Source organism: Musca autumnalis, unplaced genomic scaffold (genome assembly GCF_047663935.1).
Source record: "Musca autumnalis isolate F117 unplaced genomic scaffold, ASM4766393v1 scaffold_2, whole genome shotgun sequence".
In the NCBI taxonomy this organism is placed as follows: domain Eukaryota; kingdom Metazoa; phylum Arthropoda; class Insecta; order Diptera; family Muscidae; genus Musca; species Musca autumnalis.
In genome coordinates this window covers 258541927-258569318 of record NW_027411755.1, presented here as the reverse complement: position 1 = coordinate 258569318, position 27392 = coordinate 258541927, and the positions used below count along the sequence as shown (strand labels likewise).

Below are 27392 nucleotides of genomic sequence, written 5' to 3'. Positions count from 1 at the left end.
AATTCAAAAAAAAGAACTATGGAAGAAAAGAGACGTTTTACTTTTATTTTTGGACTTATTTTCAAATTTCTAAATATTGATGTACTCAGTTAAGACCAAAACTTGCTGCAGTTAATAACCCAAAAAGTAACAGTTTGTGAATTTTTTCAAATTCGAAAACAAGAAACAAAGGTTCGTTAAATTAAATATCCAAAAAAAGGATTATTCGATTTGTGTACTTTGATTTATGCGTGTGTGTGTGTGCAAAGAAATTGTCTATAAATTTGGTGCTTCGAGGCCAAGGGTATAATAAAACTTTTCAATAAAAATGTGTGCCTCTAAATGTGCGTCTATTTTGGAATAACTGACAAATCAAAATGACTGAATTCAACATTTTTTATGAGATTATTAAGAAATATTTGGCTTGGAGCCAATTTAATTTAAAATTTTGTTTTTGTTTTTCTGGTCCAGTGCATGGAAAAATCATCACTTAATTTAATAATTTTATCAAGAAAATGATTTTCCGAAATATTCAAATAAATATTTTGTGGTTGTTGCTAAAAATTGGCAAATGATGTTTTTGGTTTTTTATAACCTTCATAAAAAATGTGGTCGGAATTTTATTGGCTTCGATCAACTGATAATCTGCAAAAATCGGCTTAATCAAATACATTTTACTACTTTTGTTAGATAATTATAAATAAAAAAAATATTGCCAATTTGTATAATGGAAAATTAATAGCAATAAAAATGTATCTTTTTATTTATTTCTTTTATATTTTGTTATTGTTGTAATTTCTTTGTCTGCTTCTCTAATCTAGCCAACACCAAACATGAGTGAGGGACAGAATTTGCTGACCACCTTCATCATCTTGTTCTTCTTGTTGCTCCTCTTATGGATGATTTACGCAATGTTCTAAATCAGAATCAGAATCTTCGCCCCACCACTTCGCCTGCCATTCATGAGGAAAACACCCACAAATATGTTGTTGACTAAATAAATAGAGGGCCGTTGCTGTTAATTAATTTATTTAAAAAAAAAAAAATACGTAAGTAATTAAATACAATTCAAAACACTTTGTTAAACAAATAAATACTATTAAATTACTATCGCATCAATCTCATACAGTTTTGGATATTAGGGTATACCGTTAGTAGTTGTTTAAATTTACATTACATGTAACAAGATAGACAAGATATCATACCTATTAAATTCACTATTATATAACAAAATTCAAATAAAAATTTTATGAAAGTATGTTAAATTCGGTGTCTTAAACTTTTTTATACCCTCTGATTTTAGCAATTTCGGTCAATAAGTAAAAAATCGTTAAGTTCGATCGGGCCGAACTTTTTATACCTCCACCATAAAATATCCTTAGTTTAATTTCCTGTCCAAGTGCCTAAATCAGAAAATGTAACAAAATATGTCTTCAATCGGGCGGCTCCTTTATATGGGAGCTACATCGAAGACTGGACCTATTTTGACATTATTTCGTGGCGAAGTTTTGAGAACACTTACTTACTTTACTTAGAACATTTGTTCCGTAGACCGAACTAAGAAAAGATCTCCAATTCTCTCTGTTTAGTGCTTCGCTTTTTGGAATACAGCGCCTTGTCATCTCTTCATCCACTTGTTTGCGCCATCTATTCTTTGGCCTGCCAATTCTGCGTGCACCGCCATGTGGCTCGAATTTATATGCCTTTTTAGCGGGTTCATCATCGCTCATTCTTATTATATGGCTTAGCCAACGCAATCGCTGCATTTCGATACGTTTAACAATATTGATGTCGTAGTATAGCAGATACAGCTCGTGGTTCATACGACGTCGATATTCACCGCCAACGCAGATCGGTCGGATCGGTGTTTTTAAATTGCTTACTTAAGCCACAGTAGCATATGTTGGGCAATACAATTCTTCTTTTTTATTTCAAAACTGATGTCGTTTGTTATGTTTACGGAGGTGCCGAGGTAGACGAAGTTTTTTACTACCTCAAAATTATAGGAACCTGCTTCAACAGTTGGTCCGATCTCAACGGACGCATTGCGCGCCGACACCATCAACTTGGTCTTCTCGCCATTTACCGCCAGACCCACTTTAGTAGATTCTCCTTCGACCTTCATAAAGGTATCGGTTACTTCATTTACTGATCGTCCCATGATGTCTATATCATCAGCATAAGCAAGTAACATGTGGCTATTGGTGTAGATTGTGCCATTTCTTTTGACGTTTGCTTCTCGTATTACCTTTTCCAGCAGGATGTTGAAAAGATCAGACGAAAGGTTGTATCCTTGCCTGAAACCTCTTTTGGTACAAAACTCTTCGGAGAGGTTTTTTTAACTGAAGATCTTGTGTCAGTTAGAGTCATTTTACAAAGCCGAATGAGCTTTGCGGGGATACCAAATTCAGACACGGCTTGGAATACCTTTGAACGTAGCGGGCTGTTTATAATCGACAAAAAGGTGGTAGGTGTCGATCTGCATCTCTTGGGTCTTCTCCAGGATTTCCCGCAGGGTAAATATCTGGTCAATGGTGGACTTGCCATGTCTAAAGGCGCATTTGTATGGTCCGATTATTTCGTTGACCATGGGCTTTAGTCGTTCGCACAATATCCCTGACACTATCTTGTAGGTGATAGGGAGAAGACTTATGCCCCTATAGTTGGAGCATAAAGTCTTATCTCCTTTCTTATGGACGGGACACAGGATGCTCATGTTCCAATCGTCGGGTACGTGTTCTTCCTGGCAGATGGAGCTAACTAGCAGATGCACACACCTTATCAGCGTGTCGCCTCCGTTTTTAAACAGCTCGGCTGGTAGGCCATCAGCTCCTGCTGCATTATTATTCTTCAGCCGATTGATTGCTGTCTTTACCTCATCTTGGCCGGGTGGTGTTCATTCAATACCATCTTCTGGGTTTGGATCTGTGGTATCTTCGTCGTCTTCGCTGCTATTGGATACCAACAGTATTGAAAAATGGTCTTTCCATATCCTTAGCACACTATCTGTATCAGTTACCAGATTACCTTGCTGGTCTCTACAGGAGGATGTGCCTGTACCAAAGCCGTCAGTTTGATGCTTGACTCTTTGGTAGAATTTTCGGACTACATTTTGGCTCCTGTACATCTCGATTTTTTCACACTCCCGCTTTTCCATCTCTCTCCTTTTCCTGCGGAAAAGACGTTTCTCCTCTCTCCTTTTCTCCCTGTATCTCTCTCGTGCGCTACGCGTTGCTAAGGATTGTAAAGTAGCACTATATGCCGCATTTTTCTCTTCGGTGGCAGCGCGACACTCCTGATCATACCATGGATTCCTTGGTGGAGGCCTCTGGTATCCATGTATGGATTTTGCGGCTGTTTGCATGGAGTGGGCAATGCTTTGCCATTGCGCTGATATGTTATCGGGATGAGGAGTGCTATGATTAAGCAGTTGGGCTAGTTGAGTGGAATATGCTGTGGCTATCTGTTGTGATTGCAGCTTACCGATGTCTAACTTTCGTGTTGTGTCTGTTCGTACTTTGTTTGCTACGTTTAAACGGGTGCGTACCTTTGCTGCAACAAGGTAGTGGTCCGAATCAATGTTTGCGCCTCGGAACGATCGTACATCCAACACGCTCGATGAATGTCTTCCATCTATCACAATGTGATCAATTTGATCTCTTGTTTTCTGATCTGGAGACAGCCAGGTGCCCTTATGAATATCGAGATTGATCGACTTGAATCTGGTACTGCTAACTGCCATGTTTCTTGCAGCTGCAAAGTCTATCAGCTTCATACTATTGTCAGACTGTGGGCCAAAGATATTCACCTTTCCAATTTTGGCATTAAAATCGCCTAGTATAATTTTAATGTCATGGGCAGGGCAACGGTCATAAGTTTCTTCTGGGTGCTCGTAAAATATATCTTTGGTCTGTACGTCCTTGTCTTCAGTGGGAGCATGAGCGCAAATAATGCTGATGTTGAAGAATTTAGCTTTTAATCGAATTGCAGCGAGTCTTTCATTCACTGGGGTGAAGCTGGAGACCAGATGTTTATACCTCCGACCAACTACAAATCCGCAAGCAAACTCATTCTTTGTGTCATGGCAGCTATAATACAGTGCGTCACCTTTAGGTGTTGTTGTGACGCCTTTCCCAATCCATTGTATTTCCTGTATGGCGGTAATGTCGACCTTGTACTTTTCAAGTACGTCTGCCAATGCGAAGACTGCACCTTCTCTATAAAGAGTGCGAACATTCCAGGTGCAGATGCGCAGATCATGGTCCTTAAAACGTTTGCGGGGTTCGTCAACTTTAGAGGGGTTTGTTTTTCTTTCGTTTTTTCATAGTAGGCTGTTTTTTCTAGGGGAGGATAACTAAACCGACGCCCAAACACAAGTTTTTAACGTTCTTATGGGTGAACGCGCGGCACATATTAGCTCACTGCCTTTAACGGATGTTAAAGGCAGTTCCCCAGGTGACACCACGGGGAGGTCTGTGTCCACGTGAGATGAAAGAGGGACCAAGATAAGTCCTGGGCTTTGCCATGTTAAAGCCGATCAGGACCGTTGCTTGGTATCTTCCATCCCCTACGTTACTGGGTACCTCAAATGTCAAATTACAGATAGTTTGGCGAACAAATGTAGCTAAACTCTTCAAAATACATAAAATTGGGAGGTACCGTCATATGGGGGCCATACCCACATATGTTGACAATTGTTGGTGGAGAAGTTTTGTGACCACTGGGAACCTCAAATGTCAAATAACAGGTAGTTCGGAAAAAAAGTAGCTAACTTTCTCAAAAATACCTAAAATCGGGAGGTACGGTTATATGGGGGCTTATATTGACAACTGTCAGTGGAGAGAACAAATGACAAATTACGACTAGTTCGGTCAAAAATTGTGTCTACAATCCTTAAAATACTGAAAATCGGAAGGCACCGTTATATGGGAGCTGTACCAAAACATCGAACTATGTTGACAATTTTTTGTGGAGATAGTTTATGAACCCTACGGACCTCAAGTGTTAAATCACAGGTATTTCGGTCCAAAAATACCGAAAACCGAGAGGTACCGTTATATGGGTGCTATAACAAAACAAGGACCTATGTTGACGATTTTTGGTGAAGATGTTTTGTGATCACTGAGAAACTCAAATGTGAAATTACAGGTAGCTCGGTCCAAAGTTTAGCTAAAATCCGCAAAATACCGAAAATCTGGATGTACCCTTATAAGGGAATTATACCAAAACATGGACCTATGTTGACGATTTCAGGTGAAAATATTTTGTGACCTCTGGGTAGCTCAAATGCGAAATTACAGGTATCTCGATCCAAAAGTGTAGCTAAAATCCGGAAAATACCGAAAATCGGGAGGAACCGTTTTATGGGGGCTATTCCAAAACATGACCTGTAATGACGGTTTTGGTAGAGATATTCTGTGGCTACTGGGAACCTCAAATATTAAGTCACAGGTAATTCGGTTGAAAAATGTAGCCAAAATTTTCAAAATACCGAAAATCGGCAGATATCGTTACCAAAACATGGACCTGTGTTGACGATTTTCTGTGGAGATTTGTGATAACTGGGAACCTCAAATGTGAAATTACAGGTACTTCGGTCCAAAAGTGTAGCTTAAATCCGCAAACTACAACAAACAAATCGGGAGGTATCGTTAGGTGGGGCCATACCAAAACATGGGCCTATGTTGACGATTTTCTGTGGAGATTTGTGGCCACTGGGAACTTCAAATGTGAAATAACAGGTAGTTTGGTCGAAAGATGTAGCTAAAAGCATCTAAATACCGGAAATCGGGAGGTTCCTTCATATGTGGTTTATACCAAAACGAAGAGAGAAACTCGGGTGCAAAAATATAGCGTTCTAACTCAATTATTGCGGACACAGTGATTACCACAAAAGGACAGACGGGCATGGATATATCGGCTCATAATTTTATCCTGATCAATAATATAAAAATGACCAAATCAATGCGTTACAAAAGGAACAACAAACAAACCATCATACTATGGATGAGGGTATAAAAATGGTTTGTAATTAGTTGATCTCTCCAAATTATCCAATACCTTTTCTTGTTATGCAAGATTATACTTTGTTGCAACGAAGTGGTGGTCCTATTCGGTATTGCTCTTTGAATCGGTTGTACGTCTAATACTTCCGATGAGTGTCTTGCATACCCTATATCCAAAACATACTTTGTTGGGTAAAGTTTCTTCCAAAAAATCCAATTTTGTTGTATATTATATTGATTATGCGGTATATAAGGTAATGTACAGTATCCATTAATATATTGCAGTTTTTTATTCAAACCTGCTTTATTACATTATTACGAATTCAGTTGACGTTTTAGACAATTAGAATGTCGAAAATTTTAAAGAAAATTCCCATACATGCCATACCTTTGTGTTGATCATTAAAAATTTATGTTTCTCAACTAAAAATGTTGTCGGTAATAACACTTTAAGTGTTTGTTGGCCACGATGTTTATACGAATACAAATTACCAAATAAATCATTTGAATGTCTTAATTGAGGGAAATAAACATACATTGTTAACATTTGTTTTATAGTTCTATAAATCTGAAGAATTGAAGGAATACCCACAGAATTGTGGGTTTTGGGAATTTTTTGGAAAAACATTATCATTAATTATGTAGATCTGACTTAGTTGAGTTTCTTTCTTTTAAATCAATTTGTCTGAGTTCATTACTTTCCAAACGTAACACATACATACATGTTGAGAAATGTAATAGACGTTTCCGCTATGGCATTTTTAACTTTGAAATCATTATATATTAGTCATTAGAGGATTGTCTATTTTGAAAAACACTTGTCGTTTGTTCATTGACAAGTGCCATACCTCCATAACATTTAATGTATATGTATGTTTGTTTGCCTTCAGTGTTTCCTTAAACAATGAATATTTTTAACTTTAGTAATCTATATTTATTTGTGTATATGGATTTGTCCCCTTTTCAGGGTTTCGGGGAGATTATTCGGACTCCACAAATAGAATGCCCCCAGTTTAGCAAGAAAAAAAGTTCATAGCTTCATAATAATGCATTTAAAAAACGAATATGTATGTTTGTATATATAGAATATATATGTGGACACACACACGTCTCTTATAAACATTCATATATGTACAGAACACTGAACGAACAACAACAATAGCGTTGTGATATTTGGAAAAAATTATACGTAACGTATAAAGAAAAGTCTGTGTTGTGCACCCACATAGACAACGAAAAGCGAAAACACAAGAGATGACCGACCGATCATCACACGCATGGAATTAAACACCAACAAAAAATACGCCGTGTAGTGTAGGAAAAATTCGTGATGTAAAGTTTGTGGTTAATCGGATAAATGGGAAAAAATATTCGCAATATAGGTTTCGTTAGCTATAGTCGGGACGGGGCCGACCATGTGTACCCCTGTGCATAAGGTTTTCACTGGTAAACATTTCTTTTAGGGAATATTATCCGACTACCACCAAAAATAATATACCCCTCTCTCTTTCTGGGACCCCCATGAGCATCCAAAATTTGGTGACCATCCGATCAAAATTACGACCTGTAGCTTGATTGCAACCTGCAACCACCTTTGCCAACCTGCTTTACACCAATGTAAAGGTAATATTTTCTTCTTCCATTGACAGGCTTTGCCGTTGGAATACCCCTACTAGAAGCCGATATATTCAAAAAGAATAAAACTCAGAATTTGTCTCCAAATGAGTTTTCCCCTTTTCTGACCTAAAATTTATCGGACTATCACCAAAATCAATAGGCTTCTTCCTCTGTGGAGCCCCCATCTACCCCCAAAATTTCGTCACTATCCGATCAAAATTCCAACTTGTAGCGTGATTACAAAAAATGGAAACAAATGCGTTTATTACTGAATTTTGCAATATCTCGGTTTGCTCACTTACGCCAACATACTTTGCATCAATATAAACGATATCTTTACTTCTTCCATTGACGGGTATTCCTTTCAGAATACTCCAACCAGAAGCGGAGATATTCGCATAAGAAAAAAACGTTCACTTTTCTCCACATAAGCTTTTTGCTTATACCGACTCCTGAATATTATCCGACCATTCCCAAACTAAATAGGCTTCTTCCGCTGGGGGACCCGCATCAACTCCCAAAAAATTCGTGACGATCCGATCAAAATTGCGACCTGTAGCGTGATTACAAACAAATCGGAAAATGGGATGCATTATCGACTATTGCGATATCTCTGTTGTTTGAGCAGCTACGATAACCTACTTTACATCGTTGTAAAGGTGATATTTTCTACTTTCCTCGCCAGGTTTTGCTTTTGATATACCTCCTCATGAAACAGAGATATTGGCTTTATAATAAAATGTTGACTTTTCTCCAAATGAGTGTTTGCCCATTCCGACCCCTAATTATTATCCGACCATCACCAAAATCAATAGGCTTCTTCATCTGTGAAACCCCCATTAACCCTCACCTACGCCGACCTAGTTTGCATCATTGTCAAGACGGGATCTTCTACTTTCATAGTCAGGCTTTGCTTTTGGAAAGTTTTCAACCAAAGCTGTGATATTCGTCAATGTAATTAAAATCGCAAAAATGAAAATTGGGGTTTTATTTGCTACTATTGCGATATCTTCGTTGTTTGATCACCTACGAGCACCTGTTTTACATCATTAGAAATGTGATATTTTCTACTTTCATTGTCAGGTTTTGCTTTTGGTATACCCCATACAGAAGCTGAGATATTCGCTTTGGAAAAAAACGTTGTCTTTTTATCCACCTAAGTTTTTTTGCCCTTTCCGACCCCTAAATATTATCCGACCATCACCAAAATAAGCAGGTCCCTCCGGGACCCCTATCAACATCCAAAATTTCGTGACGATCCGATCAAAATTGCGACCTGCTGCGTGATTACAAGGTTTAGATGGACAGACGGACGGACACACATAGCCAGATCGACTCAGCTCGTCGAGACATTCATTTTGGTATATATAAGTATGGGTCTACGACCATTATTTCGATGCGTTACAAACTTTTTGGCCAAAAACAACTTATAATACCCTCCCCACATAGTGGTGTAGGGTATAACAAGTAAAACAGTATCAGTCGGCTTTGCCGAGGGAGATATACCCTCAGCCTGTGTGAATTGAAACACTTTTTCCAAAAATGTATGTATTTAGGGAGTTTTTTGATTATTTTGACGTATGAACTTGTCGACGAAAATATGGATTTGGATTAAAGCTAAAAAGTTTTGCGGAGTTGGTAGCTAAGGAATGGACTACATTTTGAAATTGGTTCTTATTATCAGGAAACATGGACTTGTCCATGAAAAAAATAATATCGCTGTAAGTAAACAAGGCCACTAGGAGTACCTTCGGTAAAAATTTACAAAGGATCCGCGAACAGACTCTTAACTGCACCTAAACAAATATTTTGAAAAATATGGAGCACTTTTAAACATAAGCAAAGTATGGAAAAAATATTTCGAGATCTATCTTAGCGAATAATTTCGAGATTTGCCGTGCTGGCTGTAGCGGGTTTTTCTGAAGAAGTGTGGACTTGCCACTTAAAAAACTTGTACCATCGTAATAGAACCCTTGAGTGCAACATGTTGTAAGAAAAATCGAGAGGAGGTCCCAAACTGCACTTTTCCGAAAAATAGTTCATTTTCTAACCGAATCTATGTATCGTAGAATTATTACGATGTAAAATAAAGACCAAATCGGTTACTGTCATCGAGAGTTATCGTTCGCACCATTTTAGCGAAAAGTTTTGAACTTTTGTAGGGGAGGTGCCCAAATGAGCAGACCAATATGACCCATCTTCGAACTTGAATTAGGTTTGTGCAAAATATTACAACTGCCAAATTTTTGACCGAATCGGTTTATCCGTTCGAGAGTCGTGTGCTCCATCCACTACACATGGTACCATAGCTGGTTTTTACAACTTTCGGGTCATTTTTTTGGAAGTATGAACTTGCCCCTGAAAAAAAAACTTGTACCACCGTAATGGGGGCAGCGAATACAAGTTGTTACAACAAAAATCAAAACAATTCGAGAGAAGGTCTTAAACTACTTAAACTTTTAAACTTAAACTTTTCCGAAATTTTGTGTGGGAAGTACCTGAAGTAGTGGACCGATATAGTCCATATTCGAAGTTTATCTATGTCTGGTAGAAATATTACGATGTGCAAAGCATGGCTCAAATCCGTTATTCCCATCGGGAGTTATCGTGCGCATAATTTTTGCGAAAAAATTTGAACTTTTGTGAAAGCCAAACTTTGGATCAAATCCGTTCGGGAGGTAGTGCGCTCCAGCCAGCCAGACATACAGATAGACGGACGGAATTTGCTAAATCGACTCCAAATTGTCTGAAACGGATTTTGTCCAAATAAAATTGGTGTATAAAACCGTAATTTCGATGAGGCACATTTTGCCCGTATGAAAGTGTATATATCCTCGTTAACATAAATACTGAGGGTATTAAAAGTGACAACCCATTTGTAAAAAATATCGTGTATAGTATCCATAAGATGTACAACGTTTGGACGAAATCGGTTTCTCCCATCGAGGATTATTCTACGTACTACCTAATTTAGTTGGTACAGGCAGGCTTTTTTTGGAGATTTAGGGCCAGGACTTATGGGCTTGCACCCAAACAAATCCGCCGTCGTAATAGGTCACGCAAATTTCTGGAAGAGATTTCAAAACGATCCGCGCTGTTAAACTGCCCTTTTCCCAAATTTTGTGTGGGAGGTACCCGAAAGACGGGACCGATATAGGCCATATTCCAACCTGATACATGACTAGATGAAATAATACGATGTGAAAAGTTTGAACAAATCTGAAACTCCCTGCATGAGTTGCGGATTTGCCATTTTAGTTGGAAGCGTCGAGGTTTCTAGGGGCTTTTAGGCCAGGACAATCTGCTGAAAAAAGTTCAAAACGATCCGAGAGGAGCTCTTCACTTTTTCCGAATTTTGTGTGAGAGGTACACGATGGAGTGGACCGATATAGTCCACATTCGAATGGAATGGTCTATTTACTTAAATAAAGTTTCGACAAAATATTATGATACCCAAAATTTGATATAAATTTGTTGATACGTTCAAGGGTTATCGTGCAGCCAGACATACAGACAAACGGACGGGCATTGCTAAATCGACTCCAAATTGTCTGAAACGGATTTCGTCCAACCATACTTGGGGTCTAAATCCATTATTTCGAGGAGGCACATTTTGGCCGTATGGAAGTGTAGATACCCTCGTTAGTCTAAAGACTGAGGGTATGCTGTTCGTTGTGGTTCTGTTTAAAGCGATAATATGTTTTCTTAGACAAGTCCATGCTTCCTGGCATACTGGTCCAAAAGTTATACGATGACCCACTACAAAATTCAGAAAAGACTCTAAATACGTGCGATCTGTTCATAGATGAACGCTTCAATTCACATAGGCTGAGGGTATATCTCTGTCGGCACACTCAAACCTATATAATAACAAACAATACCAATTACCCTTAAAAAGCCAGAACATGAATAATAACTTCTTTATCAGGACCAAAACGAAGGTTCCAAAGGACGAAAAATCGAACGTCGTATATAAAATAAAATGTAATGGGGAATCGTCCAACATATGCACTCAGGTATATGTTGGCACAACAAAAAACAACTAAAAACTAGAATAAGTGACCATAAGTCAAAGCAGAAGAATAAAAGCAAAACACAAGAACAAAAAAACTGTCATGCAGAACACTGTGCAAACACAGGACACACGTCTAATTTTAAAGGCGTTGAAATATTGGCAAAGGAAAGAAACTACAAACGTAGATTTATGCTGGATAGGCTTCATATCATAAATGTGCCAGGGAAAATCATAAAAAGTACAAAATGGATACGGAACACTGTGCAAACATTTTAGAAATGCAATAGATAAATATAAAAAGCTTTAGTTTAGTTGTAAAATACTCGTGCAAACTTAAAGATGTGCACATTTGACTTTCGCTAAGGAAAGGAATCTTAAATATAATTATTGTTAAAATATTTTTGTTTAATATTTATATGTAAATAATTGTTAATTGTTCTTTTAAAGTCAATTTCCCTGATGATGACCTTCGGAGAGGGTCGAAATATTGGTAAAATAAAACTAAAATTAAAAAACAAAATCCTTTTGTTTTTATTTTCTGACCAAAAGCCAAACAAAATCAAGAAGTTAATACAGTTCAAAATCAACAATAATTCAAACAAAATTGTATAAAATACTAGCAGACCCCGGTCCGCGTTGCTGGTCCATCGTAATGAGTTTTAGTGACAACATTTTGTCGGACTTTGTCGGTCCCTGTCTTTATCCTAAAGCGATCTAATTATAAAAGTTAAAAAAATTATTAAATCGAATTCTCCCGCTTATTTAGGCCTATATGTTTTAGCTTTTCATGGCTGATGGACCGTTGAACCTCACCATTTAAGTACATTTGTAAATATATAGTATAGACAACCACCGTTGTCTAGAAAACTAATTTGCAACCTGATGCACTCATAAGTTTAACAAATACACCGATTATAAAATAATAGGCCACGAAATTCGTCTAAAAATATATAGCATTTTGGACCACGGGACATTCCTGAATATTTTCTGAAAATTTTGAAATTTTGGAAAAATAATCTTTTGAAAATAGTGGGCGTGGTCATCAGTTGGTCCGGCCCTAGGGTGCACACAACTTCATTGCCTACCAAAATGTATGCTGAAACCGATATAATCATAAGTTTGGCTTATACATACATATAGCGTTTAACAGAAAGGCATGTGGAAGGTACCCCACATAACAACGGCAAACTTTGAGCTTTTGCTGCACATTTTATAGAAATCCCTTCAGTAGTATTGGAGTTATGACATACTAAAAAAACAGGCTTGGTCGGGCCTATAGGCCCCAAAGAAGTACCTAGATTGTAGATTAATCCGTAAATTTTTATTCCGATACATACATAATTTTTGCAAATATAAAGTTTTTTTTTTTTAAATATCGCATAGGGGAGGTACCCCGCCCCCTCTGGAATTCAATAAAATATGCAACCTGTTTTCGGGGGCGTGGTAAACTTTTCTTTCCAAAAAACCTAAGTTGGGTTATGACAGCATTTGATTTTTATTCATAAAGGTAAGGCGTTTTTTTAAATATGCCCTCTTCAAAATTCAAGAAAATATGCCTGTACATTCCCTGACATTTTCACGAATATTGGTTCAGTAGTTTTGTAGATGTAACATATTTTAAAAAGTGGGTATGGTCAAGTCTGTGGTTCCTAAAAAAGTAGGTAAGGTCGGAGACACAACCACAATTGTCTCGCAAATTAACTTCCAAATAGATACATTCGTAATTATTGTAAACATAACATTTTTAAAAAAGTAGTGTATAGGCGAAGTTCCCCGCCCTTTCCGAAATTCAACTGAATTTGTAGCCTATTTTAAGCGGGGATCATCTCTATACATTCCCTGGCAATTTCAGGAAAATCGGTTCAGTAGTTTTTGTAGAAATGATAAAAATAGAAAATTGAAAAAAGTGGACGTAAAAGTGGGCATGGTCAAATTTTCTTTGCATAAAAACCCAAGTCGAAAATCGGTCCAGCCGTTCTCAAGTGATGCCATTACCAACGAACGATATTTGATTTTTATTTATAAAGATTTAAAAGTTTAGACAAATCGCGATTTTCTTGAAAATCCCCTGTAGATATAACCTAATTAGAAAGTGAGCGTGGTCGGATCTTAAGTCACGAAATAAGTACGTAAGATTGGAGACACAATCGCCATTGACTCGCAAATAAATTCCCAAACCGATACATTCGTATTTGTTGCAAATATTGCATTTTTACAAAAATAGGGCATAGGGGAGGTACCCGCCCGATCCGAAAGTCAAAAAATATGTAGCCTATTTTTATCGGGGACCAACCCTGTACATTCGCTGAAAGTTTAAGGAAAATCGATTTAGTAGTTTCGTAGATATAACATATTTAAAAAAGTGGGCGTTGTCCAGTCTTAATGCCCCAAATAAGCACGTAAGGTCGGAGACACAATCGCCATTGACTCGGAAATTAGTTTTCAAGGCGATACATTTGTAATTGTTGCAAATATTGCATTTTTACAAAAATAGGCCATAGGGGAGGTACCCCGCCCGATCCGAAATTCAACCAAATATGTAGCCTATTTCAACCGGGGGCCATCATTCTACGTTCCCTGCAAATTTCAGGAAAATCTATTGAATAGTTCCGTAGATATAACATATTTATAAAAGTGGGCGGAAAAGTGGGCGTGGCCAATTTTTCTTTGCATAAAAACCTAAACTGGACTATGACTAACATTTCCACAAAAAATTATCCAAATCGCTCTAGCCGTTTTCAACTGATTCAATTACCAACAAACGACAATTGAGTTTTATATATAAAGATTAGGAGGTCCAAACTTTGGACAAAATCGGTTAATCCGTTCGAAAGATATTCTGCTAAATTGTTTGCATATTAAAACAAGTAAGAAAAGTCTATAGTCGGACGGAGCCGACCATGGGATACCCTATACCACTATCCCTGTACAATCGCTCTCCACGGAACTTCTTTTCAATGATTGTGAAAATTTAATTATCAAATATCAGAGATGTAAAGTATAATACTTATGACCAAAACCAACAAGTTATCTAGCATGACAAAGACATTTTTGTAGCAGGAAAGGAACATTTAGTTCACACAAACTAAAATGTAATGAAACCCGCTTATGTAGTACTACTATGTACTTCCAATTTCACACAAAAGATTCAGTCCATTTAACCCGTTAAGTATTATCTGATCTTCACGGTGGTTTGTACGCTTCTTCTTCATCATAAACTCAAACTTTGTTTAAAATTTTGCGGGTTATTATTTTGACCTACAGAGCCGCTACAAAATTGGTTAAAATTTTGTTTTTGGTTCATTTCATCCCCTGAACATTTCACGATCATCACCAAAAACTAATCATTTCAATTCTGGCCCGAACCCAACCTCCTTAAAAAATTCGTTACAATCGGTCCATAATTGCGGCCTTAAGCTTGTTTACAATTTTTAATGGACGGACACACATCGTTAAATCGCTTTATCTTGTCGAGATATGAATTTTGGCATACTAAATAAGGGGTCTAGGTGTTACATAAACTTTTGGAGAGACAATATGTAGCATGGTATAAAAATGTGGTTCTCTACACAGAACCCATTATATATTAGGCAGTAGGCCCGTTATCTAGCAAACACTTCATTGCAATTTACATCAGAGGAAAGGTCTGTAGTTTTTTTTCCTTATATAGGCTACTTTGCGAAATATATATGGTAAATTTCAAATTTCTTTTGCAATTCTATTGGAAGAAATGTTAAAAAATTTTTTGCAAGCACATCCGCAATTTTTGGAACATAGATTAAGAAAAAAGTCGTTGTTTCAAATCTGTTCGCGTTCACAAAATTGGATGCTGCGCTCTAAAGTTAAGGGCGGTTTTATTCCCTTATAAAGAAAAAATATTTAAAAATTCCATTTTTGCTGTAATAAGAAAATGTATATATAAAGCGTTAACAGCATTTAATATCTATCCGTAGATGCCTAAATATTTACTAAATGTATTTCTATTTTCGCGGAAAATCAAGAAATACTGAAAAAATCTTGGAGTAAATTTAATTTATTCTAATTTAGAGTCCACATAAAACTCGAAAAAATAAATTAAAAATACGTACAGATTCTAGACAACGCGTAGAAAAATATGAGACCAAAATTTTAAAGATAGGATTTATAACTGCCATATTACAGCAACTATAAAAGACGAAAACTTATTGTTGGAATATTATTTCAAAAGTATATTTTTTGTTCAATACGAAAAATAGAAAAAACTTTTTTGGGAGTTATTCTACTATTTCGCTAAATTTTGATGCAAGGACTGACGGACTTTGCTGAAACTTCTTCAGGGAAAATGCGATGACAAACCCGAACGTGTATTTGCTTACTTTGATAAACAATAGGATTATGAAATAGAAAGTAATATTGAAATTACAACCAAAGAAAAAACATAAAAGTTAAAAAACGTATAATTCGCGAATTCGTTAAAATCAGTTAAGGCGGATGCGCTTTTCAGATACAGCGAGTGCATCTCTATCAATATGTAGCGATTTTTCCACTTTTCATTCAGCGGCCAAAGTGTGCCGTCAGCTGCATCTTACTGTTCAAAAAACCTTTATGTGGGTAAAAATTGCGCGATGTACATAAGATTATAAGGCGCATCCGGTTTCAGTGACCGCCTATAAAAAATACGTCATTATAACAAATTTTAAACAAATTCGGCAAGAACCGCGGATGTGCTACCAAATTCTATTTTATATGAAATACGAATATTACTCCAGAATCTCGGTAATTTATGCCATACGGTTTTGGAAAATAATATCATCGCGTATAAAGGATTCCATTTATGTAAAAATAACCAAAGAAAATCGCGGTTCAATGCGCGGAATCATCAAAATATAATTTTGCAGAAATTCCTACTTTCAAGGTATCTATAACTGCCGTTTTAGTGGATGGATTTGAAAGCGGAAGGGTTCATTAGATCCGGCGCGTAAAAAAACTAAAATCACGCGGGGTTCAAGGGTACCTAAGTCACAGTTGTGAATTTTGAAGCCAAAAAATAGGGTTTTAAAGAAAATTTACGCACCAAAATTTCGACTTTGTACTCCTATTTCTAGGGAGCTGTGTGAAGCACATTCATGAGATATACATCAAACGACGTGGAATCACGAGTTCTACAATCCAATAAACAGTTTGGGTAATTATCTGGTTGCGCCCTCCAATTATAAGAAAAATTCAAAAAACCCAGATTTCAAAACTTCAAAATGTCAGCATCGATTTTAGGGGGATGCAGTGTATACATCAAAAAGTCATACATTAGAACCATGTAGCCCAAGGGGTATTCTCCAATTCTTTCTTTGAGCTCAGGTCTAAATTTTCCGTCGTTTGACCAGAAATCAAGAAAAAACACAAAAAAACTTGTAAACTTCAACACATTTTTACCCATTTTTTAATATAACCACCAACACAGCTTCCACATAAATTATTTGTTATGTTTCATTTTATGCGACCACGGCTAAAACACTTCAGTTAATATAAATATATTCATATTCTATAAATTATATTGACAGTTCGCGACTTATTAAATGGTGAACCTCAACTTCAACGATTGTAAAACATTTTTGAATATTGCCATATGTCCTCAAGGAATTAAAATATCGACCAAAAATAAAATGTTTATATTTTTCATACAAAATTAATGGTCCATTTCACCCGCTAAAGAATATCAGATAATCAGTCAAAATTGTAGGCATCTTTTTCGACCTATACTCTTACCCTGTGCAAAATTTCGTGACTATTGCGACTTCTAGCGAGTTTATTTTTACACTTCAAACAAATAACGGAATATATTAGGCTGTAACTCTGTTATCCGATCATGCACACCAACATAATTGGCATCAATTGAAAGGTCAAGCGTTCCACTTTAAGGTATGTCTCACTTGTCCGGAATGCCACTTCCAGGAATTAAGATATAAGCTGTATATTAAACATTTTCACAATTTTCACACAAAAGTTTTAGTCCATTTAACCCTCTAAATATTATCCGATCGCCATCTCAAATTGCAAGCTTCTCCTTTGTGATATACTCTACCTTATTTAAAATTACGCGTTGATCGGACTGTTATTGAGACCTTCAGAGCCGCTAGAAAATTGGATAAATATTATGTTTTTGGTCCATTTCACCCGCTAAATATTTCACGATCATCACCAATAAGAATAGGGATCTATTCTGATCTGAACCCGACCTCCATACAAAATTTCGTGACGATCGGTCCACAATTGCGGCCTGGAGCGTGTTTACAATTTATAATGGACAGACGGACGGACGGACGAACGGACACACATCTCAAAATCGCTTTATCTCGTCGAGATATGAAGATTGGTATACCACATTGGGGGTCTCCGACGAATATTTCGCGGTGTTACATGAATTTTTACCAAAACAAACTTATAATACCCTTTTCCGCATTGTGGTATAGGGTATAACAAATATTTCTTCTTTTCATAATCGAATATTTCACAACACTAACATGGCATGCAGAACGGAGTTCACTGTCTGTATGAATTTTCCAACAATAACAAACAAATAAAGAAAACAATAATAACAACAAACTCAATGATGTTTTTTAATAACTTATTCGTGTTCATCTCTGCTTTCTTAAGGAATATTAAAATGTGAAAAAGAAAATTTTTCTTTTTATTTAATTTATTTGTTTTTGCTGTTGTTGTTGATGTGTTGGTAATTTTGGAATTTATTTGATTGTGTTTCCAAGCATTTCGCAGATGAATTTTCCAACGTATCCAAAATAAAAATTTCAGTTTGAACGTGTCAATCGCTTCGAACGGTTTTTCGAACAACCAACCAGAAAATCTTTTTTGAAAAGTGCGTTGCGTATAAAAATATATATAAATTTATTAATTTAATTAAATAAACCAACAACAGAAAATAAAGAATAAAAAGACAATTAAGATATTTTTTACTAATTGTGGACATTTGAAAATAAAATTTGTTGAACTAAATTATTAAAATAAAAAAATTAAAAAAACGAAAATTATTTTGAAATATAATTAAAAAAATAATGGAGTTTTAAGACTAATTAAATTAATATTGAAAACATATTGATGCCGTCCGTGTTTCTTCAAGTGATTTTAATAAAACGTATTTTCCTTTTTTCTCGCTCCAGTACCAAGCACCACCATCAACCAACAGATTCAAAATGAGTGAAGCCCACAATTTGATGACCACCTTCCTCATCCTTGCCTTCTTGTTGACCATCATGTATGTCCTCTACGAAGTTGCTTTCTAAAGACCCAATCTACGACATGAAACCCATATCCCATTATCATCACGACCGTCGTCTTCGTCCACATTGTTGTTATGATTAGCAGCAATTGCCGTCGTCGTCGTCGCTGTCGTCATCATCATCATCATCATCATCGTTCGTTTCTACATAAACTCCGTTGCCTTTTCTATTAAGAAAATCAAAATTCCACATTATGATGAAGTACTTTAAGCAGCAATTAGTATCTAAAGGATTTAGATAACTTTTTTTCATCGTAGTTAAATAAGGATAACAAAAGGTAAGTTTAAAATACAAAAGATAACATTAAAATGATGTGGCAGTGCTTTGAAAAGAGCGAACATAAAATAATTTATTTCGTTATCAACTCTCTCCTAAAAACGGGAAAAATAATTCTTGGAGTTGAGCTGGTTGTTCGAAGATTTTCACTTGCAAAAAATCTTCGATTCACTTGCAAAAAATCTTCGATCATCCAGCTCTACTCCAACGAGAAAAATTAATAGAATTTGAAACAATTCTTAGTCGGCGGCGAAGTGGACAAAATAGGCACAACCTCACATTTTTAGTTTTCTACTTCTACCGTAGCGTGAAAACGGATTGATAGTGGATTGTCCGGTCAAAACCACATTGGCATGTTGTAAAGTTAAAATTGCCCATAGATGTTAGATGTCCACCGCGTACGCTCAATAGTATTTGACACACATGGCATATATACATACTTTATTCAAAACTAGCCGAAAAAAGTGGTAAGGTTCCACATGAAACAAAAATCTAAAACAACAAATGTGATAAATTTGCATATGCAGCACCCTAATGTACATCAATTAGTCAATACATATAAGATTCATTCATTAACATTACTTTCAAAATTCTCAATTTAATTAAATTATGAAACAAACTGAATTTGAGATATAAAAAAGAGGCTATATTACCGCTATATGAAATTTAAAGTGAAATAAATTTTATTTTAAGTTGATGTGCAACAAATTTTTTACTTATGGATGGTGACTACACTGGTGGTACAACTAGACAATTATACATATCTTGTTGTTGTTGAATGAAAGTGAACGAACAAAATATCCAGACCAACCAATTAAGCAGCTGGCTGGCTGACCAGAAAAACAAAACACCACTTGAATTCATCTATGGCAAATGGAAATTGAGCAGTACCGTTCGCATTCAGTTCAACCTTCAGTTTTTCTCCGTTTCGCTTTGATCGGTAATCTGAAATGTTTTCTTTTTCATGACATTGTGAGATGTGTATCCGTTTATATATCCACTCTACCTATTGAGGTATACGTGCCGATAGACATCAATCCTATAAACCCCTCCCCCCCTGCTTTGGACACATGCTACACATGCCATTTCATTTTTACATATATAAAGTGAAAATTTATGTTTCATCGTCAATCTTTTGAGGAAAAAAAGAATATGTAGAACAAAATTTGTCAACTGGGGTGATAAGAGACATTTTGAGTGAAACGTGCGCAACTTTTCCATCAAAAAATTTTGCTTCTATTTTTTTCCCGCTGCTTTGCCGGATAAAAATTATAAAAAAAAATATATAAAAATATATCTTTAATTTACACTGTCCTACAGGGGAAGCAATTGAAAATGGTTCAAAGTCGTTTAATGTTGTAAAAATAATATTTCATTTTGAGTGCAATGCTCAATTGTACCAATTTGGAATCTAATTGTAGCTGTCTTTGAAATCAAATGGACGTTTTCTTTGAATTTGTTGGATATGACTTTAATACTCGTATACTAAAGGTGAAAACACAAAGAAAATTTCTTGCTCCACGCTCATTTTATGCAAAATAATAAAAAATGACAGATCCTATTTGAGTTGGATCGTACTTGTCCCTTATTCTTTTACATAAAATGAGCTTGGAACAAGCACAAATTTTTCATTGTGTTCTAGCCGTTACATATCCTACAATAAGAGTTGCCTAATTTCTAAAAAAGAATATCGATAGGATTGTGTTCCGTAATCGAGGACTATGAATCCTTTAATTTCCAACGTTTATGCACATTAGGGTGACCTCTAAATGTTTTTCATTTTATCCAGAAAACATAAATATGAAATTTTATGGTGATCGGTTAACGTTAACCCGTGCGCCCTGAGCGATCTTTATTTCCATAGTAAGACTAGTTTACATTAGCTATCAATGTCAATGACACGAAATAAAAACATTCCATATCTACCCACGCAGGCAATATGGAGACGTAATTTCACTGCATTCTTGCTGGTGTGAACGCAAAACGTAAATGGAGTAAGGAAAATCTTCAATATTGCACAGATAAGCGACTGCATAACGATAGAACAATCTCTAATTTGTATGGGAACCAAAGGTGAATTTTCACGAAATTGCTCTACTGGTCAAATTTATTGTCTACTGGCCCATTACAGAACATTTGTTCCATAGGCCGAACTAAGAAAAGATCTCCAATTCTCTCTATTTAGTGCTTTGCTCTCTGGAATACCGCGCCTTGTAATCTCTTTATCCACTTGATTGCGCCATCTATTCTTTGGCCTGTCAATTCTGCGGGCACGCCAAGCGGTCCGTATTTATACGCCTTTTTAGCGGGTTCATCTTCGCTCATTCTTATGATATGGCCTAGCCAACGCAATCGCTGAATCTCGATACGTTTAACTATATTGATGTCGTTGTATAGCAGATACAGCTCGTGGTTCATGCGACGTCGATATTCACCGTCAACGCAGATTGGTCCGTAGATCTTTCGAAGAATTTTTGTCTCAAACACACCAAGCACTGCCATGTCTGCTTGCGCAAGTACCCAGGCTTCGGAGCCATACATCTGCACGGGTAGCATCAGTGTTTTGTAGAGCGTTATTTTTGTTTGACGAGATGTGGCTTTGTTTTTAAACTGCTTACTTAAACCAAAGTAGCATCTGTTGGCCAATACAATTGTTCTTTTTATTTCACAACTGATGTCGTTTGTTGTGTTTACGGCGGTGACGAGGTATACGAAGTCTTTTACTACCTCAAAATTATAGGAACCAACTTCAACAGTTGAGCCGATCTCAATGGACGCATTGCGCGTCAACACCATCAACTTGGTCTTCTCGCCGTTTACCGCCAGACCCACTATTGTAGATTCCTCTTCGACCTTCATAAAGGTATCGGTTACTTCTTTTACTGATCGTCCCATGATGATATCATCAGCATAAGCAAGTAACATGTGGCTATTGGTGTAGATTGTGCCACTTCTTTTGACGTTTGCCTCTCGTATAACCTTTTCCAGCAGGATGTTGAAGAGATCACACGAAAGGCTGTCTCCTTGCCTGAAAACTTTTTTGGTACAAAACACTTCGGTGAGGTTCTTTCCTATTTTAACTGAAGATCGTGTGTCAGTTAGAGTCATTTTACAAAGCCGAATGAGCATTGCGGGGTTACCAAATTCAGACATGGCTTGGAATACCTTTGAGCGCAGCGGGCAGTCGAAGGCTGCTTCATAATCGACAAAAAGGTGGTAGGTGTCGATCTGCATCCCTTGGGTCTTCTCTAGGATTTTTCGCAGGGTAAATATCTGGTCAATGGTGGACTTGCCAGGTCTAAAGCTGCATTGGTAGGGTCCAATTATTTCGTTGACCATGCGATTTAGTCGTTCGCACAATATCCCTGACACGATCTTGTAGGCAATATGGAGTAGACTTATGCCCCTATAGTTAGAGCATACAGTCTTATCTCCCTTCTTGTGACGGGGCACAGGATACTCAGGTTCCAATCGTCGGGTACTCGTTCTCCCTGCCAGATGGTGCTAACTAGCTGATGAATACTCCTTATCAGCGTGTCGCCTTCGGTTTTGAACAGCTCGGCTGGCAAGCCATCGGCTCCTGTTGCCTTATTATTCTTCAGCCGATTTAATGCTGTCTTTACCTCATCTTGGCTGGGCGGTATACATTCAATACCATCTTCTGGGATTGGGACTGTGGTATCTTCCTCGTCGTCGCTGCTATTGGATACCAACAGTTTTGAAAAATGTTCTTTCCATATCCTGAGTACACTATCTGTATCAGTTACCAAATTACCTTGCTGGTCTCTGCAGTAGGATGTGCCTGTACCAAAGCCATCAGTTTGATGCTTGACTCTTTGGTAGAATTTTCTTCATTCACTTCATTCTGGCTCCTGTACATCTCGATTTTTTCACACTCCCGCTTTTCCATCTCTCTCTTTTTCCTGCGGAAAAGACGTTTCTCCTCTCTCCTTTTCTCCCTATATCTCTCTCATGCGCTACGCGTTGCTACGGATTGTAAAGTAGCCCTATATGCCGCATTTTTCTCTTCGGTGGCAGCACGACACTCCTGATCATACTAAGGATTCCTTGGTGGAGGTCTCTGGTATCCAAGTATGAATTTTGCGGCTGTTTGCATGGAGTAGGCAATGCTTTGCCATTGCGCTGATATGTTATCGGGATGAGGAGTGATTTGATTAAGCAATTGGGCTAGTTGAGTGGAATATGCTATGGCTATCTGTTGTGATTGCCGCTTACCGATGTCTAACTTTCGTGTTGTGTCTGTTCGTACTTTGTTAGCTACGTTTAAGTGGGTGCGTACCTTTGCTGCAACAAGGTAGTGGTCCGAATCAATGTTTGCGCCTCGGAACGATCGTACATCCAACACGCTCGTTGAATGTATTCCATTTATCACAACATGATCAATTTGATTACTTGTTCTTTGATCTGGAGACAGCCAGGTGCCCTTATGAATATCGAGATGATTAAATCTGGTACTGCTAACTACCATGTTTTTTGCAGCTGCAAAGTCTATCAGCCTCATACCATTTTCAGATGTTTCACAGTGGAGACTGAATTTCCCGACAGTTGGGCCAAATATATTCTCCTTTCCAATTTTGACATTAAAATCGCCTAGAATAATTTTAATGTCATGGGCAGGGCAACGGTCCTATGTTTCTTCTAAGCGCTGGTAAAATATATCTTTGGTCTGTTCGTCCTTTTCTTCAGTGGGAGCATGAGCGCAAATAAAGCTGATGTTGAAGAATTTAGCTTTTATTCGAATTGCAGCAAGTCTTTCATTCACTGGGTTGAAGCTGGATACCAGATGTTTTAGTCTCCGACTAACTACAAATCCGCAACCAAACTCATGCTTTACGTCATGGCAGCTATAATAGAGTGCGTCACTCTTAGGTGTTGTTGTGACGCCTTTCCCAATCCATCGTATTTCCTGTATGGCAGTAATATTGGCCTTGTACTTTTCAAGTACGTCTGCCAATGCGAAGACTGCACCTTCTCTATAAAGAGTGCGAACATTCCAGGTGCAGATTCGCAGATCATGGTCCTTAAAACGTTTGTGGGGTTCGACAGCATTAGAGGTTTTTTTCTTTTCTTTCGTTTTTTCATAGTAGGCTGTTTTTTCTAGGGGAGGGTTACTAACCCGGCGCCCAAACCCAAGTTTTTAACGTTCTTATGGGTGAACGCGCGGCACATGTTAGCTCACTACCTTTAACGGGTCTTAAAGGCAGTTCCCCAGGTGACACCACGGTGAGGTCAGTGTCCACTTGAGATGAAAGAGGGACCAAAATAAATCCTGGGCTTTGCCATGTTAAAACCGTTCCTTGGTATCTTCCATCCCCTACGTCACCCAAAATTAAATATGAACTGTTGTTTAAAGTGTCCCATAATAATTGTTTGTACATTCTAACGGACTTTGTAGCACTGTGTTAATTATGCAATAACGCAGAATATTCATGATTATAAACTACCTCCACCGCCAAGATTTCTTTCCCCGGGCTGTTCATAATCCGTACACTGAAACGTGTTGAGTTTTATGTTCATTGTTTTGTTTTTGGGAATGTTTCAAAATGAGATATTTAGAATTTATTGCTGAATCGTATTTTTATCGGAAAAAAGAAAAGAAAGAAATGATGGCTAACATAAACAAATAACGCCGGCCAAGAAGTTGACTAATTTAAAAAAAAACAATTCTTGGGCATAACAAACAAAATCACACATATAAAAAGTAAAGCACTGCCAACAAAATTATGTTACTCAATATATAAAAATAATATTATTTACTTTTTAATAAATATTTATGCAGCTAAAAAATGAAAAACACACACTAATTAAAATGTATTTTTTATTGCATTTTCTTTTAGCTGACTGACGCCATAGACCAAACCGCAGCATATAAGTTCCTTAGCGGTTCTGTTTGTGCCACCCACAAAGGTAAGGAAAACACAATAACTCGCTTAAGTTTGTAAACAAAACAATTAATCATTTGTTTTTCTTCTTGTTTTCTTTTTAGGATAATGTGATCTGGTCAGCATTTGCATATTATTTTATTTTAATTAAATGAAATATTGTTTTTTATAAGTAACTAAACTTTTTACCATAGATTTTGACATTTTTGTTAATGTCTCAGTTTTCATTTTTGTTTAACTAGTCACTAGTATTAACATTTATATATTTATTTATTTACTTATACAAATATTTTTATGAAAAATCCCAACATCAAGAATCGGAAACCAGGATGTGTTGTAATAAAGTTTTGTTTTCGTCCAGAAGTGTTCATGAGAAAATTCCATCAATTCCATCCTCATCCTGGGAAGAACAAAATCGAAGTTTAAAAAAATGGTATCTGTGTAAAAATTAACATCTAAAGTTTGTTTTGAGTTCCTTCCCAACACTTTTTAGACGAAATGACGAAATAAAAATTACAATAAAACATTAAAAAGTGGGTTTTATTTTGGCCATAGGATATATTGCCACATACTATTAAACTTACTTGGGTGGGTGTACAGTGAAATTTGTTCCTACAATTCAACATTGAACAAGTAGAAAAACAAAAACAAGTATCAGTCGGCTTTGCCGGCAGAGATATACCCTCAACCTATGTGAATTGAAACTTTCTCAAAGTGTTTTTGTGGGTCTTTCCAAATTGTTGGCCCTTTTTGGATATTTGAACTTGCCGACAAAAATGTGGATTAGGATTAAAGTTCAAAAATGTTGCAGAGGAGATACTTAAAGGAATGGATCGGCATAGTCCATTATGTACTTGGATCTTATTTTGGGAATCATATCTTTTCGATAGATATCGCGTCACTAGTCATTTCATTGGTCATCGTATAACTTTTGTATCACTATGCCAGGAAGCATGGACTTGTGTACGGAAAACATAATGCCGCTGTAAACAGGGCCATAATGAACAGCTTCGGTATACATTTCCAAAGGATGACAAATTACAACATTGACATCCTAGGCCTGAGCGAGGTGAGATGGTTGAAGAGCGACGTCACAAATATGGTCTCGGGTCACCAATTCCTGCACTCGGGTCATAAAAATCTTCGAATTAACGGTGTGGGACTACTACTATCTCCGAATGCCAGAAAAGCTCTCATTCAACATATCGCGATTTCTGACCGCCTAATCTCTGTCCGGTTTCGAACAAATTTCCGAAACATCACTGTCCTATGATCCCACCGACCCTGATGATGAAAAAACACGCCGTGGTGCTGATATTGATAGCGATCACCATCTTCTTGTAGGCCGCTTCAAACTACGTCGCGACGCCATCCACACCGCCAAGAAAAAAATCCAGATACAACATAAAGAAACTGCAAAATCCATAAATAGCTGTGCAATACAAAAATGCAGTAGCACAATACTTAAATTCCCCTCGCAGAGAGCACACTTGGTCGAAAAGATGCGCGCTGCCAAAGTGCGAACCAAATACTCGGCACCTATAAGCGCAGCCACAAACCATGGTTATCTGACGAAACCCTCCGAGAAATCGCGAACCGCAGAAGGCTTAAAAACAAGATCAACCGAAGTAAATCTGCTACTGATAAAATAAATGCCCGAACCTTATACCGCCAGTCGGCCGCCAAAGTTACATATATGGCAAGGAGAGATAGAGAAGCTTATTATAGTAGCATCGCAGAATCAGCAAAAATCGCATCATCAATGGGTAATATAAGAGATGTACATGCTGCTATTAAACAGCTGAGTGGCAAACAATCACGTACCACAAAAATACTCAAAGATGGAAATGGCAATGATCTCACCAACCCAAAGGAGAAACTGCTGCGCGATTTCTTCTCGGCATCGAGCTCTGTCGCAGTCTCCACCGACGCGCAGGGTTACACCTGGAATGAAAATAGGCGTATGCCTAGAAGAGAAATCTCCACTGCCACACCTAATTTTGCAGAAGTACTTCAAACATTATCCAAACTGAAGAACTCTAAAGCACCGGGCCCAGAATTACTTCAGAATTACTGAAATACGGTGGCGAACCCATCGAAGAAGCTCTCACGCTGATAATTAAAAGTATTTGTGAGCATGAGACTATTCCAAGTTGCTGGAAGGAGGTAGTAGTCGTAACAATGCCAAAAAACAGGAGATCTGAGACTATGCAGTAATTGGAGAGGCATCACCTTATTAAATGCGGTCAATAAAATTCTTGCGTCGATAATAAGGAAAGAGGAAGCAGACTTTAGACCAGAGAGATCCTGTACTGACCACATTAAC

The 27392-nt window shown here is 37.2% G+C and overlaps 1 long non-coding RNA gene across 3 annotated transcripts; it reads left to right on the top strand.

Moving 5' to 3' along the window:
• LOC141393428 (uncharacterized) lies at positions 1-25599 on the top strand. 3 transcript variants are annotated; one of them, XR_012410091.1, is made up of 5 exons: positions 1-171; positions 801-1028; positions 18768-19164; positions 25022-25091; positions 25171-25599. It is a non-coding gene; the product is annotated as an uncharacterized lncRNA (long non-coding RNA). The 3 variants fall into 3 exon arrangements; XR_012410093.1 differs by having other exon boundaries at positions 88-323; XR_012410092.1 differs by lacking the exons at positions 1-171; positions 801-1028 and adding an exon at positions 18199-18466.
• Positions 25600-27392: the final 1793 nt, after the last annotated feature.